A 17,652-nucleotide genomic window follows, 5' to 3' on the forward strand; every position below is an offset into this window, starting at 1 on the left:
CTTCGCAAGTTGAATTGTTTTGATTATTATAAAATCTCAAGTGTACGATAATCCAAACGAAAAACTTTTTATTCTTTTGCACTAATATAGTCGGAATTCATCATAAAAAGAATCATAATTGTAGAAAAGCTTATATGTGCCACATCTTAGTCGCAGAGAAAACATCAATCCTCTAAATCTCTAAATAACTTGTATAAAACACAAAAAAATACGTTTATTTAATAAAATAAATATAATTACTCATATATATCAAATACTCAAGATGTTCTTTTTATCTTTCTTACGAAAGTGCATTTTATTATTTTCCCAGTAAGAACTGTAAGATTGGTCATATTTAGTGACCATGTGTTTGAACATATTTATTGCATAATTGCACTTACGTTGTTTTACACGGAGACAACGTTAAACGAACCGGTGATATCACCTTTCAACTATTAGTAATTATTATATTAAGTAGTATTATATTAGTAATTATTATATTATTATATTAAGCTATTAGTAATTATTTACAAATGGAAGTTGCTATTAAATTCTGCTACGATATTCCTATTAGTATGTAAAACATTACACGACAAGATTTTTAAATTTTTGCACTTATGGTATCGTCTACAAGAAATCTTCGATTAGTGTCTGTAACTACTAACGAACAATCATATATAGCGTTGGCTGTTGTTATTATAGTTGTTATGGCTATTAACTAGAAGCAACTAAATGGTTCTGTATAAACTCACATTACTAATTACTGGCGCACTGCATAGAAATTATTTCGACACGTTTTTTCAGAAAATATTCTTTTACGAATAACGACACCAGCCGAGAATCAATGTTTTATTATTTTAACATTTTATGTATTACACGTATTAACACATTTTGTTATATCATATTTATTAATACTGGATAATCAAAGAGTCTCATAACGTATAAAAACTGGGTATAATAAAAAGTTTTCATAGTTTTTCGGAAGATACTAGTAATTATTATAAAAATATTAAAAGATAGAATGATAGATTCTAAAGACAAAAACGAATGGATATACTTTGAGAAAATTCTTTGTTATAAAATGGTCCCCTTTCTATACGTAGTTTTTCTAGTGCAAATTTATCTCGTTCAAGCAATATCAAGATACATACTAAGTATTTACCGAAGCACCCTATATATTTACGGTATCGAGGCTTTCACGCGATTAGATTTATCGTCGTTGTTAAAGTGATATCACGACCCATATTGGCACCGAACTGTCAGTATTTATTTGTCACGTTTTCACGCACGTTGTTACCGCCATCGTCACTCTGAATTCATTTTTTCCAGTCTTTCTCACGATATTATCCTTCGATAGCGTTCTATGATGCTCATTCTACCGAAAAATGCATTTATACAAATTGCGAAATATTTATAAATTAAATAAGAAATCCATTCTAAGTATCACTATTTATTTAATAATTTAAAGTCAGTTCCACCTTTAAAATATAAGAGCAAAAAAGAAACTAACGAGTAATAGACAGCAATAATATAAATAAAGACAGTAAAATATAAAAATAGTAAAGATAGAAAAACGCGAAGCGAACAATGACGAGATATATAACGTGGACAGAAAGAGAGAATTTTATGACTCACTGGGAATGAATACAATTCAATTTTAATGTTACAAATTACGTCGTTACAATTAGTAGTTATCGACGTTCGTTAATATTACCATTCGACTCATGCTTATAAACTTTCACCTGAATCTACATAATCCGTGGTACGATTTGTTACGAATAATTACGGCCAGATACATAAAGTTTCAAATCGTCCATAAAGAAACACGAAGAAACAAATGAAAGTTCATGAAGAAGTTGTTTATGGATCGTGATCGTATGTAAAATGTTTATCTTCGAAAAATTCTCTCAAAAGATTAATGCGTACATTAAAGGGCAAGAAAGTAACAGGTGTATTAAGTTTTCACTTCGTACTTTATATCAACAACTGTATCAGCTAAAAACACCAGAAGTAGTTTCTTTTGAATTAAACACGAAGTTTTACCGAGTGGCTAATAAAAATCTCCTTTACTTCGATTTATTTATAGCACGAAAATGATACTATGTCCAGTCTAATTTCGTGTCAAATTTCTTGGAATCCGGAATCCTCACACCACTTCTAAACTAAATTATCAGTCCAACAAATAGTCCTGTGACTGCACAAAAGTCTAATTTAGCCGAAAGACATCAAATTCTTTCAATAGAGTTTCGATTCTTCGATATAAAAAAAAAAAAAAAATCGTAGAATCGTGTCAGTTTCGCCAATGAATGGCTTACAATTGGCGGTAGATGCGATGTGAAAATATGTAAAGCTTATAATTGAAACGAAAAAACGAAAAGAAACCGAACAGAATTATTGTATACGTAAACTACGATCTCATCACAATTTCTAATTATGTTACAACGGAATCAAGAGTCTCGATTACGATGCAAACGAAACATCGACTTCGTTAACCCTCGCAATCTCGAGTGATATTATTACAAACCGTTTGTTACAAAATAACACCACGGTTGCAGGAAACTGCGCGGCTGCCGTTTCCATTCGAAACGGCCGGCTTTAACGTCGAGAGCTTGCTAATATTGAGCAAAACATCACAGATGGGTCAACGAGAAATTACATCGCACCCCCGTGAACACAGGGACCGCGATATTCGGTCGGCACACGATTCCCGAGGAAACGAAATCTGCCATCGTCGACAAGGTCTCTCGCCATGAAAACGTCCCGGGTAAATAATGATACTGACACTCTTCTCACTTTTCAAGGGTGTCAGGACTTTATCGCGACCTCTCCAGTGGCTTTTGTGTTTTCGCGATAGTCGCTACACGATTTCGTAACCGTGAGACCGTTTTTCCGGACGAGAATAAAGCGTTTGAAAGCGAAGAATCTTCGAAAAAGAGCCTCGCGGTATCCGAGATTTCTCTTCTTATTTTATATTATTTTCTATGTTTTCTCCTCTGGATTTTTCTATTTCACATTTTTCTAACATATTTTCAAACTTTTTCAGCGATGAGTTGATCATTAGGTTTCGTTTTACTCATCGGGACAACGAGTAGAAGGGAGTGTGATACCTTGATCGGAAGCTCGTCCCTAAAGAATTACAACTACGATGGTCCGAGACTCACAGTTCACGAGATTGTATCGAGAAAAATATATTAGTATTACTAATACATTGCATCTTGCCTAGATATACATACGTGACTGCATGCGCAACACGGTCGAAGCGATAGTCGTTTCGCTCGTAACAGGCTACCTAAACGACACGGTCGGAAAGTAAAGGATAGTCCAAACCTATATAATCCTATACTTACGTGCAAACAATAAATTATAATAGTTCGTCGACCGGCGAGCGAAGCGACTATCGCGTCGGCAGCATCTCTGTACGCAGTCGCATACATGTATGCACAGGTAGAACGTAATGTACATAAAACTAATAGAACTTTGTTAATATCTCGAAAACCACAAGTATGCTGCACTTTGAACTACCATATACAACGAAATCTGCATCTTAAGGTATAAGCTTCCAGTGAAGGTATCACGTACCCTTTTACTCGTTTTGTCCCAATAACCAAAGCCGTGTTCGGTCATTGTAACAATTGATAGCAGAATATATTTTGCAGCGTGTTTTCCTTCGAAAAATAGTCTTATGGTGTTCGAGATTTCTTTCTGCAGCGATTTTTTATATTCCACATCTTTTCACGTTACTAGTTGGTCATTGTAACAATTGATAACAGAATATCTTTATTTTAAGCACGTTTTCCTTCGAAGAACAACCTCGGCATCCGAGATTTCCTTTCGCATTTCTAATTTTCCATATTTTTTGCACAGTTTTTTTAAACATGTTTTAATTCTAACAACAGGGTGAGCGTCGAAGTGTTGGAGATTTGCTTCGATAGCCATGTTTTATTTATTTTTCTTTAATTGTTTAAAATATAGGAAAGATATTTCAGCGAGAGAGGCAAACTTTTATGACGAAAGTTTCTAATCAGCCTGGGAATAACTTGCATCTTCGTTTCGTTCCCGCGAAATCAGATTGCCGATACATTGTGTATGTTTCATGTATTGACAATCATCGAGTTTACTGAAAAGATCGGCTGAACAAACGACTCAAAACCCTGTGGATGAACTATATAATTATCGATTCGACGATGAAAACTGGTTGATTGAACTGAACGATTGAAAATGTGATTCGACGTTATATGGTATAGTAGGAATTAATATGAATCGATATTAGTATTAACAATTTTATAATTAATACTAATAATGATGTAATACTATGATAATTCTTAAAGTACTTAATTTATTTCCCATAGATGATTTTTTAATTGAATATTATCGATATCCAATTAAATTTCTAATTAAATATTATCGATATTTGATTGAATTTTTAATTGAATATCTTTATTCTTTTTTTTTTTTTTTTTTTTTTTTGAGTATAACTTTAGTAATTTTCCGTAGAAATTACGGTCAGTGGTATGTTTGAAATTCAATTTAATAAACTAAAATTTTAAAGTACGTAATATTTCCTTTTCTTATTATCGTATATCGATGCAATATTTTTAATTTTATTCGAATAAACATTCTTCGAGAAATATAATTTCTAAGAATTCGTGATCTTATTTTAGTGATTTTTTTCTTGCAAGAAAGTTTCTTTAAGAAATTTCTCCAAGGAAAGATTTCACGAGTGACGTTTTTATACGGAAAATGCGTCGCAATATGTTTTATTCGGTTAATCTTTTCATATATTTCATTCGGATAAGAAGATAATTTCTTTCAAAATTTGTTTTTTAAATTATCTTTAAACTATTCCAAGTAATTTAAAGCAATTTCTTTATTAATAAAGGTAACCATACATGTATGGCAGAAATGTATAAAATCTTCCTTCGTGCAAATTAAATTGCTAAATATATATGGCACTAAATTACGAAAAATATAAAATACAATTATAAGCGCGAATATTATGTTAATTTAATTTTTCGACATAAAAAGATAGATTGTTTCTCCTAAAAAGAAGCACGTTAACTTCTAATTTCGCAGCGAAAGCTACAATTTTCGCATGTAAAAACGACTGCTATAAATGTTCATTAACGCAATTATCACGTTATTTCACTTCGCCAGAATAATATACCAACTCTCTCATTCATCTAGCAAAGATCATCTCTATTAAGTCTCATTTAGATATCGTTCTACCTACAAGCTTCTTTTCACCGTAACGAAATGGCATACCTCCTCGTGCTTCTTGTCACATTTTCTCTTCAAGCGTTACCGGAACGCGTGTACATAATAAAAGTACGATTCGTTGAATAACTAACGTTCCATAGCATGTGAAACCAATTTACGAGCATCAAGTGTAAGTTTATACGATGTCGTACGGAAAGATCTTTAAACGAATTTCTTGAAAAACAGTCCATCCCAAGAAATAATTTCTCCTCTGGCGCAATATCTTTCCCATCTTTTACTAAACTCGGATGTGAAAAGCTAAGGAACATATTTCTTCAAAAAATGAATTATAGATTTATATTTTCCAGATATCACACGTATTTATTACGTTATATTTACTATTATTTAAAACGAATTATAACGTTACTAAAATCACGTATCAAGCATTGTTTTTAGAAAGTTTACATTAACGTGAAATTTTCTATTTCTTTTTACAAATATCATATGCTTGTACGTATAGTCAGCTCTTCTTTTGTTTCTCTAATTTATTTTTCGATTGGAATTCAATGAAAAAACCAATGTATGAGTACATCTTTCTTAACGAGTTTTGTTGTTGCAATATCGTTTTGATAAAATCCAATTATTTTATTTTGCATCAGTAAATAATTAGCAATATTACAAATTTTTTCTAATTCAACTTGAGCAAGGTTGGCAAACCAGTAACTTTGTTGAGCGTGTTGACCATAACGATGAAATAAAAGATGAAGTAGAAGTATAGCTTATCTCAACTTTCGAAATGTTCCTAAACTTAGCGAATTAAGACACGCTTCAAACTTTTTTTGCACTTGCTGTTATGAAAATATACTTTTCGACCTTTTAAAGTATTCTTAATGAAAGTGGCGAACAACTTCGCCGAAGAAGAGGGATAAAGCATAATCTTTGCTACCGCGGATAAAGATGCCTAATTTTTAGATAAACTGACGATTTTGAAGAACTTTTTACTACACTTTCGTGATTTTATTCTTAAGAAAGTGAAGTTTTTTATCATAATTTTTAGACTTGAATTCCTAAATTCTTAAAGTGCCAAAAATAATTTGCCATTGCGTCTTCTGCAATTCAAGAATAATGTTAAACGATTAATTGTTATTCTGACGTATCAAAAATTAGCACAATACTAACATAAATATTTGTTCTATACTTATTTTTATTTGTACATATTTCTTCAAAAGGATGCATTTCGAATTTCAATTTATACGCCGTCGATATAATTAATATTTCACCTTCAGTTTATAAAATTATATTTCAAAATAAATAACTGCCTAACTTACTTTCGATGAAAACAAGCTTATTTTTATTTCTTATCATTTAAATTCTTAATAAAGCACAATGTAACATTTACTTTTATCATCCAATTATTTTATCTCGTGTCAGTAAATAATTATCATTATTACACGTCTCAGTTTCATTTGTCTCCGACTTGCACCCTCATCTTTTTTCTCGGTAAAGAATCGCAGATATTAAATACACGAAGAAAGAATAAATTCATTGCAAAAAAGAAAAAAACAAAAATTAATTTTCAAACTAAATTTCAACAGAAACTAGTGTTACGTTGCCGAATCAAAAATTATACCCACGAGCAAGGTACAAAGAAAGTGTTAAAAATTCACACCGAAGATCAAACGATTCTGATTGCACGTCGATCGATTTGTAAAATTTGTTGTCAAAATAAAGTAAGAGACGAGTCGTCAAGATACAAAAGATACTTCGAATAACTACAATAACAAATTCAAAATACGCAAGTAGCAAGAAATATTATAAAAAATTGAGTAGAACTTTCGATTATTAAAAACCACACTTCTTTTTTTTTTTTTTTTTAATATAACTGTTGATTCTTTTCAACCGAAATTTAATATATAAACGTCGATCTTGACTTTGATTCGTGTCACTGGTTACTTTGAAACGAAACTGAAGCTAAGTTTATTAGTAAACTGCATGTTAAAAGAACGATATTTTTCACGAACTCACCTATTATTACGCTCGATAAAAAAACGCTGGAATCTCCATAATGAACTCGTATCGAAACGTCTCGTTCGTCACATGGTCATGGAAACAGTATGTACGACCGATGGTCACGAACGGATCCAGATGCCCCAAATTGATCGCATCGCGGAGAATCGGTGGTTCGATTTGATAGGCGAGTCAACACAACAAGATCACGGTCAAATATGAAAACATCGTCGACGATGGTGAACACGAACTTTGCAAAGAGACGAGAAGCACGTGGCGAAGCCACGACGCGTACTGGCTGCCTCGTACAGGACAGCTGACGAGGGGTGGCAACTCGGCGTTTGCCACCCTGCGCTTTCCCTCTTACTCTCTCGCTGATGCTCCGCATCGCTATGTATGTGTAGCTCTCGTTCCCCGATCCCCCACCAGTTTCCCAAAATTGATCAGATCGATGATTTATCGATGGTCTCTGTTTTTCTCTTCTTCCTCTTCTTTCGAGATTTTCCATCTTGATAAAGCGCGAGACCTGAAATTTTGTAAATGGAAGCGTTATCGTTAGCAGATGTAGGACGTAACAGAGTTCCGTTTTCGATACATAGTTTTCAATGTTGTTTTCTGTACGTGATCGGACTAAATACTAAAAGGTAATTTGATGTTAGACGATAAATCAAAAAGGGAAAAATACGTGTTCGTGCATTTATATTCATTTAAGATTTTTCCTTTAAAAACGATTGCTTAGATACATCATTATTTTGGCCAGACATTAAGTTATTTCGTACGAACGAAAATGCGAAAAATTTTATGCGACCTGTTTCGCGGTTATATTACAATTTTCGATATACCTCGGGCATATACGATAAGTATATCGTATCTAAGTAGATACTACCACTCTAAAGGAATCTCCTCGCCCCGCTCATCGAAGAAATACTTTTCAAAGTTTAAAAGTTAAATATCGAACGAAATTTGAGGAATGGTACGCACGTGCTAAGTTTGAAGCTAGCGTGCAGATATCATTCCTTGCATTTTCTCCTATATTCGATTGCTTGAAATCATATTGGAGAAGAAGTTTTCTAGTATAATTCACGTTCATCGTATATTTTAATCGATCGATAATACGAACAGAAAATATCCGTAAAATAAATCCTGCGTTCTTAACAGCATAGAATTACATTATCCAATACAACGTATACGTATTATATATATTTATTCAAAGAAAAGAAATAAAAAAGAAATATAGTGTTGATTAATAATATACAGTAGAACCTCGTTTATCCGAACAATTCTGGGGACAAGGCAGTTCGGATGACCTAATAGTTCGGATAATAATACAAAGCTCGAATTCATTGCAACAGAGAAAGAGAGAAAGAGAGAGAGAGAGAGATTTCCTGGTGAGAGATCCATTGTTGACAGTGCATTAGCAGTCTCCTGCGGTTCCACGGTACTCCATTCAGCGGTGGAGTTTTCTCGATATTCACTCGACAATGGGATTATCGATACCAAACCCGTGAACGGAAGTTATTAAAATCCGACAAACTTCGCCGGAAGGAAGATCGTAGCACGAAATATAAAAAAAACATTTCCAAGATTGAGTGCTACCGCTATGCGCATTAAGCAAAATTTCCAATCGATTCTTCGATAATGTCTCAAGTGGACGACGTTTTTCGAGAATGAGGCACGTTTCGCTATTGATTGAAACGCGTCGTTAGTATGTATAGCGTATTACGAAAACTTTACAGATCTTACTTTTAATTTATAATTTTGCGTATTTTGGTGCTAGTATTTAGCAGAGGGCTGGAACTTGAAAAGATAGAGGAAAAGCTTTGTTAAATCGGATCGAATCATTTTATTATCGAATAAGACGGAAAAGACAAAGTTTCGATCATTTCTCGTCGTAATGGTTATAATGTTCTTTCTGTTTGAAAATGTCAAACATGACTAAATATTGTAACAATAATAATACTGATTTATTTGTGCCTTAAGCTCATAGCCTATTACAAGGAAGATGTTGCGTTCTTATTCCTGTATTATATCGTGATTTAATTTATTGTTATACTAACTTAATCCTTTCTTAATAATTGCAACTAAGAATAAAATTCTGCAAAAATGTCAGCCAGGAAATCAATTAATTCACTTTGTAAATTACTAAGTATCTCTTAGGATTTAGTATATGCTTCGTAAGCATCCCACAAAAATACATACTACGCGATAATTTTATAATTATCGTTCGTATAAAAGACCTAGATATGATTACGACAAAAAAATAATTTTTATAAGCATATCATGGCTTCGCCGATAATATTATTGCCACTAGTAACACAACGAAGTATAAAAGAACGCGGGCACTCGCATCGATTTAAAGCCTCGTTATTGTCTTATTAATGGAGGAGCTAGGGAACCATATTTCTCGAATCGAGGTTGCTAGTGATTACTACTATTTACGTAGCCTTTTCTCCACCGAAGTACCAGTGAGATCTCAAGGAATTGGTAATTTAATCCGGAAATCGATCTCGCGTCTTTCCTCCACCCTACCTGATTGCAGCCGCGATCGTTTCTGAAGAAATACGGGCAACGATCTCAATTTTTTTCCCCGGTATTTTCATCGTTACGACGGCAACTTAATGGCAGATTTCACCACAAAATCGCGAGGCGTAATTTCCAGACTTTGCCGAGTTCTCAGACGTTTCTCCGAAAGAATCACTTCCAATGTTACGATTTTACTTTCCCGACGAAATATTTTTCCGTTCGTCATATCGGTAGCGTCTAATAACTTTTTATTTTTTCATTTACGATAGTTGCTATCTTATCTTTTATTTTATTTTATTTTGTATTCACAGTCCGAAAATGGACTTTTACAATATTTTCCGAAACTCACGCATACTTATACGTTTCTTACACTTAGTTTCAGTTCATTTGGCATACAAAATTCATGAAACTAATCCTATTCTTCTATGTATGTATATGTATATTATAACTTAAACTCTCTTAACATATATATCTTTGTAAAAATTATAATTAATATGATAATATATATTAATAACAAATATATAATAATTATTATAATATGATTATATATATGATATGATACGAACACGTTTGCATTTGATTTATATAGATAGTTAGTTTCTACAACATAGAAAGAGAAATGAATATTATACATGTCTTCTCTTCTGTGCAAATTATTGGAAATTAAATTTATGGCTGTTTTCGATTTTTGTGATAAAATCGACATTTGGTTTACAGGAACAAATGTTTGATATTGCATAATTTTCTAATGAAAACACGTTCTGCTCTTTAAACACGATCGTTTTCAATAGACAACTGATGCACTTAACTATGTTGAAAAATTTGTACAAATGTTTTATTCATATATTTACATGCCTATTTATTTATTTATTTATTTATTTATTTATTTATTTATTTATTTATTTATTTATTTATTTATTTATTTATTTATTTATTTATTTATTTATTTATTTATTTATTTATTTATTTATTTATTTATTTATTTATTTATTATAAAGAATTGATAACAGATGTTCCAGAAAAGATATCTTCTTTGAATTTTCTTGCAATCCTTATTTGAGTATTTTAATATAAATAGTATTTCTTTTACTATATCAAGGAGCATACGATGGAATTTAAATTTAAAATTTTACAATGTAAAAATTACATGTACAGAAAAAAGTAAATTGTGTGTCATATCTATCCGTATCGGTGTACCATTTTAGGATTCAGATTGATCTTGACTGGATACTAAATGGCAGAACTATCTTCCCCTTATCTGTCAGAGGAATGCCTGTAGGATTCATTTACGATTTCGAAGGGATCGGTGAGGAACATCTGCGGGTTCTCGCGAAAAACCATTTCCTTGATAACACATTTTATACATTTTTTTACTGTTCTTGTTGGTGCTGCTTGATGGATTATAAAGGTCCCCCCCCCTTGTATCATCAGCGATATACTGACGATATAGAACCACATAGGTACACATGTAAATATATGAGTATGTACAGTGCTCTAAGAACGTTCCATTCCTTCACGGCAAACGCGAGAAAATGTTCATACAGATTATAATATCTAAAAGAATCGAACAAACGTCCTTGGAGTATCCTTAGAGCATTCGAGTGTTCGATTCGGCAAGCAATCGTCAAACTTCGAACGAATGCTGGTTTACACCTTCGTTAACTTTCATCAAATACTGGTAAAGGAAAAGAAAAGCGAGCAACGTTCGCATATTGTTAGTCTAAGCGCATCGTATTAGTACGAAATTTAAAGAGACTAAAGCAAACCTTTCTAATATACATTAACGTGTCACGCATAATTATATTATCTCAAGAATAATGTCAAGATTAGCGATTTAAAAACCTTCTCTCAATTCCTATAGGTGGAATATTTTTCTTTACGTATTCTGTTACGTATACTTTATATGTATGCATACTACTTATGCGTATTATGTATGCACGAATTTGGAAACAAATTTGTAATTATGAAGAAGCTTCATGAAATATCTATTCTCAAAAATGTATGGACTCTTTGAGTATCCGATAGCGTTAGGCCTCTTTCACACGCCGATACATATATCGCGATACGTGTATGATATTATGGAAGCTATTATGAAGGCGATGTATAATCGGTATCCATCATACACGTGTCGCACATGTGTATCGCCATGTGAAAGAAGGCTTATTGTATACCTGCTACTTCTTCGCGTAATATAAAAATAAAAGTTCTTACATAGAATCTATAAGATTGAGGTCAATCAAAAGATTACGACAAATGATACACAGAAAGGATATCGCGAAGGATAATTCAACGAAAAGAGACTAAGATAAACGATACACTGCAAGGAACGATCAAACATTAAGGACGATTATACAAAAACAGATTACGACAGAAGATACACAACAAGGAACAATTCAACAAAAAGGTGCTCCGATAGACGATACATCGCAAGAAAGAATGAAACATTAAGGGCAATTAAACAGAAAAAGATTACGATAAATGATACACGCAAAGGATATCGGGAAGGACAATTGAACGAAAAGGGACTAAGGTGAACGACACACCACAAGGAACAATGAAACGTTAAGAACGATTAAACAAAAAAAAAAAGATCAAGATAAATGATACACAGGGGAGAACAATTAAAACACATTAGGAATTGATGCAGGTTTCACCTGTATCACCTTCGCTATCAAGAGAAAGATTAGAAGGGAAAAGGAAATAGCCGAAAGGACTTCCAACTTCGATGAATCCTTTGAGCTGGATGCTCATCGAGCGTGTATTAAATCGGATAAAGTCGCGAGATGTGATCATAAAGGTAAAAGGTATTTCGTAGGCAGCGCCCCTACGTATGGGACCTGTACAGGTTCTCGTTTTCACCACGTTTTCGGATCATCCACGTGTTCTTTCCAGGCATCGGAAGATCGAGCCGGCCCGTGAAAGCACGATAAAAGATGGATGATGGGAAAGAAGGATGCCGGGAAAACAGCGAGTTAAACGGAGAAACTCCGCATGAAGGGTGCTCCAAGATGGCATCGTCAGCGATATTCAGGAATCTTCTTTGTCCCACCTTCACTCCTTTGTGTCTGTCTTGCTTTCTCTTCCAGCCTGCCTACACTTTGACTTCGACCTCCGTCGCAGATACCCTCTTTTCGCCTTATACCCTCGATAACCTATATTCGGCGTTGCAACTGCGGAACCTCAAGGAAAGAATTTCCCTCTTAACCTGTATACACGCTAACGCCAAGCCCGTTGATTTTCATCGACGGTGGAATGAACCCGGAAATTCCCGAGGAATCATAAAAGGATACCCTGCCCTTTTTATACCGCGCCACCGACGAGAACGACTCTCTTTAAGACAATCGAACCGTTTCGACGATGAAATTTACCAAGTCTTTGTTGGGTGAAAAAGGCGGGGAGCAGGGTTTGGGGGGGGGGGGGGATGGAAGCTATTTGAAGGACGTGGATAGGGAAGAGAGCGGAGGAGATAGATTGGTTTTGATAGGTTCGACTGGTATTATGTGGCGAACGTGTGCTTATATAGATCAGTCAGATAGTTATTGAAATTAATAATTGCGTAATTATTCATTTTAATTGAATATCCACGGTATGATGAGTTGATGCATTGTTGTTTTGATTCACAGTAGGGTAATAGTAGCATTTGGACGAACCAGGCGACGGTTTCATGTCAGTTCGACGAATCGATAATCGGTGCGTCAACTGTCGAGTATGCGGATTAAATTTTCAACTAAATTTGAATAATACAGCGGAATGTGAAAGATGAATTTAAAAGATAAGTAGTAGAAAGAACGCCACGATTTTAGAAGAAGAGCTCATGATTGATAAGAACGATTAACTTGTTAGGGGATGTAATTAATGCGCGTATGTGTGTGTCTAGAATAAGCGAACGTTATCAACGTGGTAATGAAAATTTAGTACAAAATTATTATACACAAGTGAGTAATTCAAGCTTTCTTTTGTTCGCCACTGTATATACGCATTCGCATCCCAAACTCGGAACGTTATTTCCTCACGAACAAACAGATATTGACGCATGTAAAAGAAGAGAAGGAAAATTCTACTTTGACATTTCGAAATGATCTCTACGAACAGCTTCTTCATTTGTATTCCACGAAACGAGATAAAACGTCGGTGTCTCGAATGAAATTAATCAGTACTCGATCCAGAAGCGGCGGAATGTTGAACGGGAGGTGAAATATACTCGAGATCGTGGAAAAGCATCGAAAGTACTCTGCAAAAGTTCTTAGGTAAAGAGGCTTCAGTCGAGCAAGCTCGCGTCCATCTCACACTATCTCTCTTCATCGTCCTTCTTTTTTCCTATTTCCTTCTCTTTTTATCTCTACAAGTCAGACCTACATCTACTTGTTACGGGCATTGCTGATTTTTTGCAAAAAGAACGCAAAGAAAAAGAAACAGAAGTTTTAGGCGCTTTTAAGATCTCATAACAGGAAGCCGGCTTGTTTCTTTCTTTTTTTTTTTTTTCTAAGAAAGTTAAATTATATACTGGCAATCTGAAACGGAAGTCAAGAACAATCTTCAGGGAGATTTCCTCTGGAAAAGGAGATCAAGCCTTTATAGGAGAAGAGCTAATGATCATACCATTTTTGTTTTTATATTTACAGTCTTTATAAATCGTTCCAATTAACTCTTTTATTCTATCTTCATTAAAATGTTTATTAATTTTTGTATTGATACTCTCAATTATCTTTGTCAGTTTCTAATATCACATATTTCTTTATTTTTTAACGCATGATACTTCGTTGAAAAATGTGAAGCATTTAGATAGATTAGATTAGATTTAGATAGATTGTGTATTATAATAGTTATAATATAATGTGTATTATAATAGATCGTTATTGTTACAATCATAAATACTGTTGTTAATTGTTCATTTATCTGTTATTTGGTTATTGTTTATTACAAGTAGCTGGATTCGTTACGATACAGCGCTGTGATACGAAAACTTTTCCTTTTTCTCTACAAATACTCCCATGATATAGCGATATAACAGATTTCCAACATATTTTTAATTCATAGATTTAACGTCTATGCATTTCATCGCCATACTAACATATCTTAACTTACATAAATGTGACATCAAATATTTGAATTCGATACTTCCATTTAAGCATCGTGCAAAAGAGATGAGCAAAGACACCGACCCGCGTTCTAAAATTCTTCTTCGAAAACGTTCAATTTTGCCTCAGAGTATTCTCCCGAGATCCACTAAATCTCCGCTGTAGAAAGCTCCGTGTTCGAGATACGCGAAAAAAAGCGACGTTTCTTGCGCTTTTTCGTCGTTCTTTTGTAATCCCATCGATCCGAGATTTCCAGCAAAATTACAGAAAATAATACACTGTCAAGATATTCAACTGCTGGTACATTCTTGAAGATTAAGAGAAGCAGAATTGGCCAACCGAATATCAAATTCTTCCCTCTTCTATTCTTTTTCCGTTGTATTGTTCGACAGAGAAAGTAGTTGGTCCGATCGATACGAAGCTTTAACGAGCTTCTCACAATCAAGGATAAACTTATACCTCGATTTACCGTAATCTGTCAAGAGGGACTCCACAATTTTCTCAACTCTTCTAATCATAATTGGAATGACTGCTATCGAGATATAGTGATCGCAAAAAGTATTTGCGCATCGATGTATCGTAACATTTACATAGATACTAATCGATCAGGACCAAATATATTAAAAATATATTAAGTATATTAAATTTTAAATCACTTAATGCTAATTTTATGCGACTATGAAAATACGAATGAAAATTCTGTGAAAATGAAATATAGAATACGATGAAAAATATTTCATTGGATAATAAAGTTATGTGCGAATACAAAAGTTATTTATATTTATCAGCTTCTAGCTCAAAGTTAAAACTCGATAGAACGTATTTAGATTTATCACGAGTTATTTATGTACGTTAATTTCCAAATAAAAAAGATACATTTAAAATTTGATATTTTGATATTCAATTGCAACGCGTATACATATTGCGCTGTACATTGTTAATTTGTTCTGCGTGTTGAATTGTTTATGTTGGAAGCACCCGGTAGTTTTAGAAAGAAAGAACAATCGTAACGTAGTCTGTCATCGTTTAACGATTGTTGGAGCAATTAACATGTACAAACACAATCAACGAGCACGAAAACATGTGTACTCAAAGTATTTGGAGGCCCGATATTTGAACAGTAGCGTTGTATACTCGACAAACAAATTAATTTTATAGACACACGAAACTGTTGTTCACTTTTTATTTGAACGCTGCATACCTGATTTCAATTTTATGTCTTTTCGCGGAAATTGTATTAATAGAAATTATATCTTTCGGGTTGTATGAAAAATTGAAAGGCGATAAGTGAGCAAAGAATCATTAAATAGAGAAGAAAAGAATTTGAAATAGGAAGTCAAAACTTGCCTCGCACACAAGACAAGGAAAAGGCAGATACGAATAGGCACAGAGCCGAGTTTCATTTGCAATATTCCATGTTTGCTTGGCCCACGATGCTCACCAAAATCTTCTACTTTCCTGAGAACCCTCAATTCGGGGTCGCCTCATCGTCTGACGAAATGAATTTGCGAACATTCGTCGCGCAAACACAGCGCAGCAAAAAATCATCTCAGTAAGATTTACTTTTCAAGCTTTCGAATAAAATACCGTAAAATGCCTTCACCTTCGCAAATAAGTAATTAACGTAACGAAGATAAAAATGAACCAATGAGAGAGTCATTCCCAATAGAGATAACGAAGATTCAGGTAGAAATACAGCAAATTGGAGAATGTACGAATATTTTTCACCTGTCGTTTAATTACTTGAACTTTCTGTTCTATTTGGTATATTCTTGAAACTGAAATTCGTATTATAAAGCGTCGTTTTTAATCAATATTCCGGTTTAAAGTTTCCCGTGAATAATATGATACACCGGCGCTTTGCGCGAAAAGTTTCCTATCGAATTGACTTCTCGACTTTCGAATATACCGAAATTACTTTCGCGAGTAAGTTCTGCCACGAGAAACACCTTGAGACCAAAATCGTACGTTTCGACTAACGGTATAATGGAATTTTGAACAGCACGGTCTGTCAATATCAAATACAGAAGCAATCTTGAAGAGATGAACGTTAAGGGAGAAAAAGAATTATTACAAGTTTATAAATAAAAAAGAGTGTAACTGATCAACCCTGTTTTTTGTCAATTTTTCAAGTTTATTACATAAATACACGATCGGTGTCCGATTCTTAAAAAACATTGATTATCCCCCGCCATGAGTTCGTTTGTTAAAAGGAGATAATACGAATAATAACGAATTGCAAGGTAGGTTTGAAAATAATGTTTACGATATATCATCACTTGTTTTACTTTTCAATTTATAGAGTTGAACAACGTGGCTCCTGAACGACGCAACTTATATACCAAATTCTTGTCCACGTTTTTTAAAACATTCTATACACTGCTCGACTCTCTCTACTTTGGTCAAGGTAAAAGAAAAATTAAAATAAATCATCCTATACATCTGATCTAATAATCGGTCATTTTTTTAACATTATAGAGAAATTTATACTTAATGTTCCATCCAAAAATGTACGTCGTTGTGAACTACTGCAAGTTGAACATCGTCGTACATTCTACGGTTATTTTGGCTGCTTCAATCGCATGATACTACATGCCTTTAGCATGCATAGCTTTTTTCTGCAACCATCTCGCTTAAACACACACCAACAGTTCCTTTTATCGCTTTAGATCTTGTCTGCCTTTTTGTTATTATGTTGTTATAGTTAGTAATTCTTGGTATTTAAGTTATATTTAAGTACTTAGTTATTTTTTTGTCAATTACTTACTAGCCAGAATTATTACAATTAGCTGTTAAGTTTCCAATAATTATAATTATTAATTCATTACTCATTTACTTGCGCACCTATTCTCTTTCGTATTACTAATGG

At 33.6% G+C, this 17,652-nt stretch overlaps 1 protein-coding gene across 2 annotated transcripts in view; it reads right to left on the reverse strand.

Moving 5' to 3' along the window:
• The window catches only part of Grd (GABA-gated ion channel), a 90,305-nt gene that overhangs the window by 62,069 nt on the left and 10,584 nt on the right, over nucleotides 1-17,652 (reverse strand). The window contains exon 2 of one of the 2 annotated variants that reach the window (XM_072001148.1): nucleotides 7,201-7,708. The exons of the other annotated variant lie outside the window; for it this stretch is intronic. The gene's annotated coding sequence lies outside the window, so the exon portion shown is untranslated. The remainder of the gene's footprint in view (nucleotides 1-7,200; nucleotides 7,709-17,652) is intronic. 2 annotated transcript variants of the gene reach the window in all.

This window comes from Bombus fervidus, chromosome 1 (genome assembly GCF_041682495.2).
Source record: "Bombus fervidus isolate BK054 chromosome 1, iyBomFerv1, whole genome shotgun sequence".
In the NCBI taxonomy this organism is placed as follows: domain Eukaryota; kingdom Metazoa; phylum Arthropoda; class Insecta; order Hymenoptera; family Apidae; genus Bombus; species Bombus fervidus.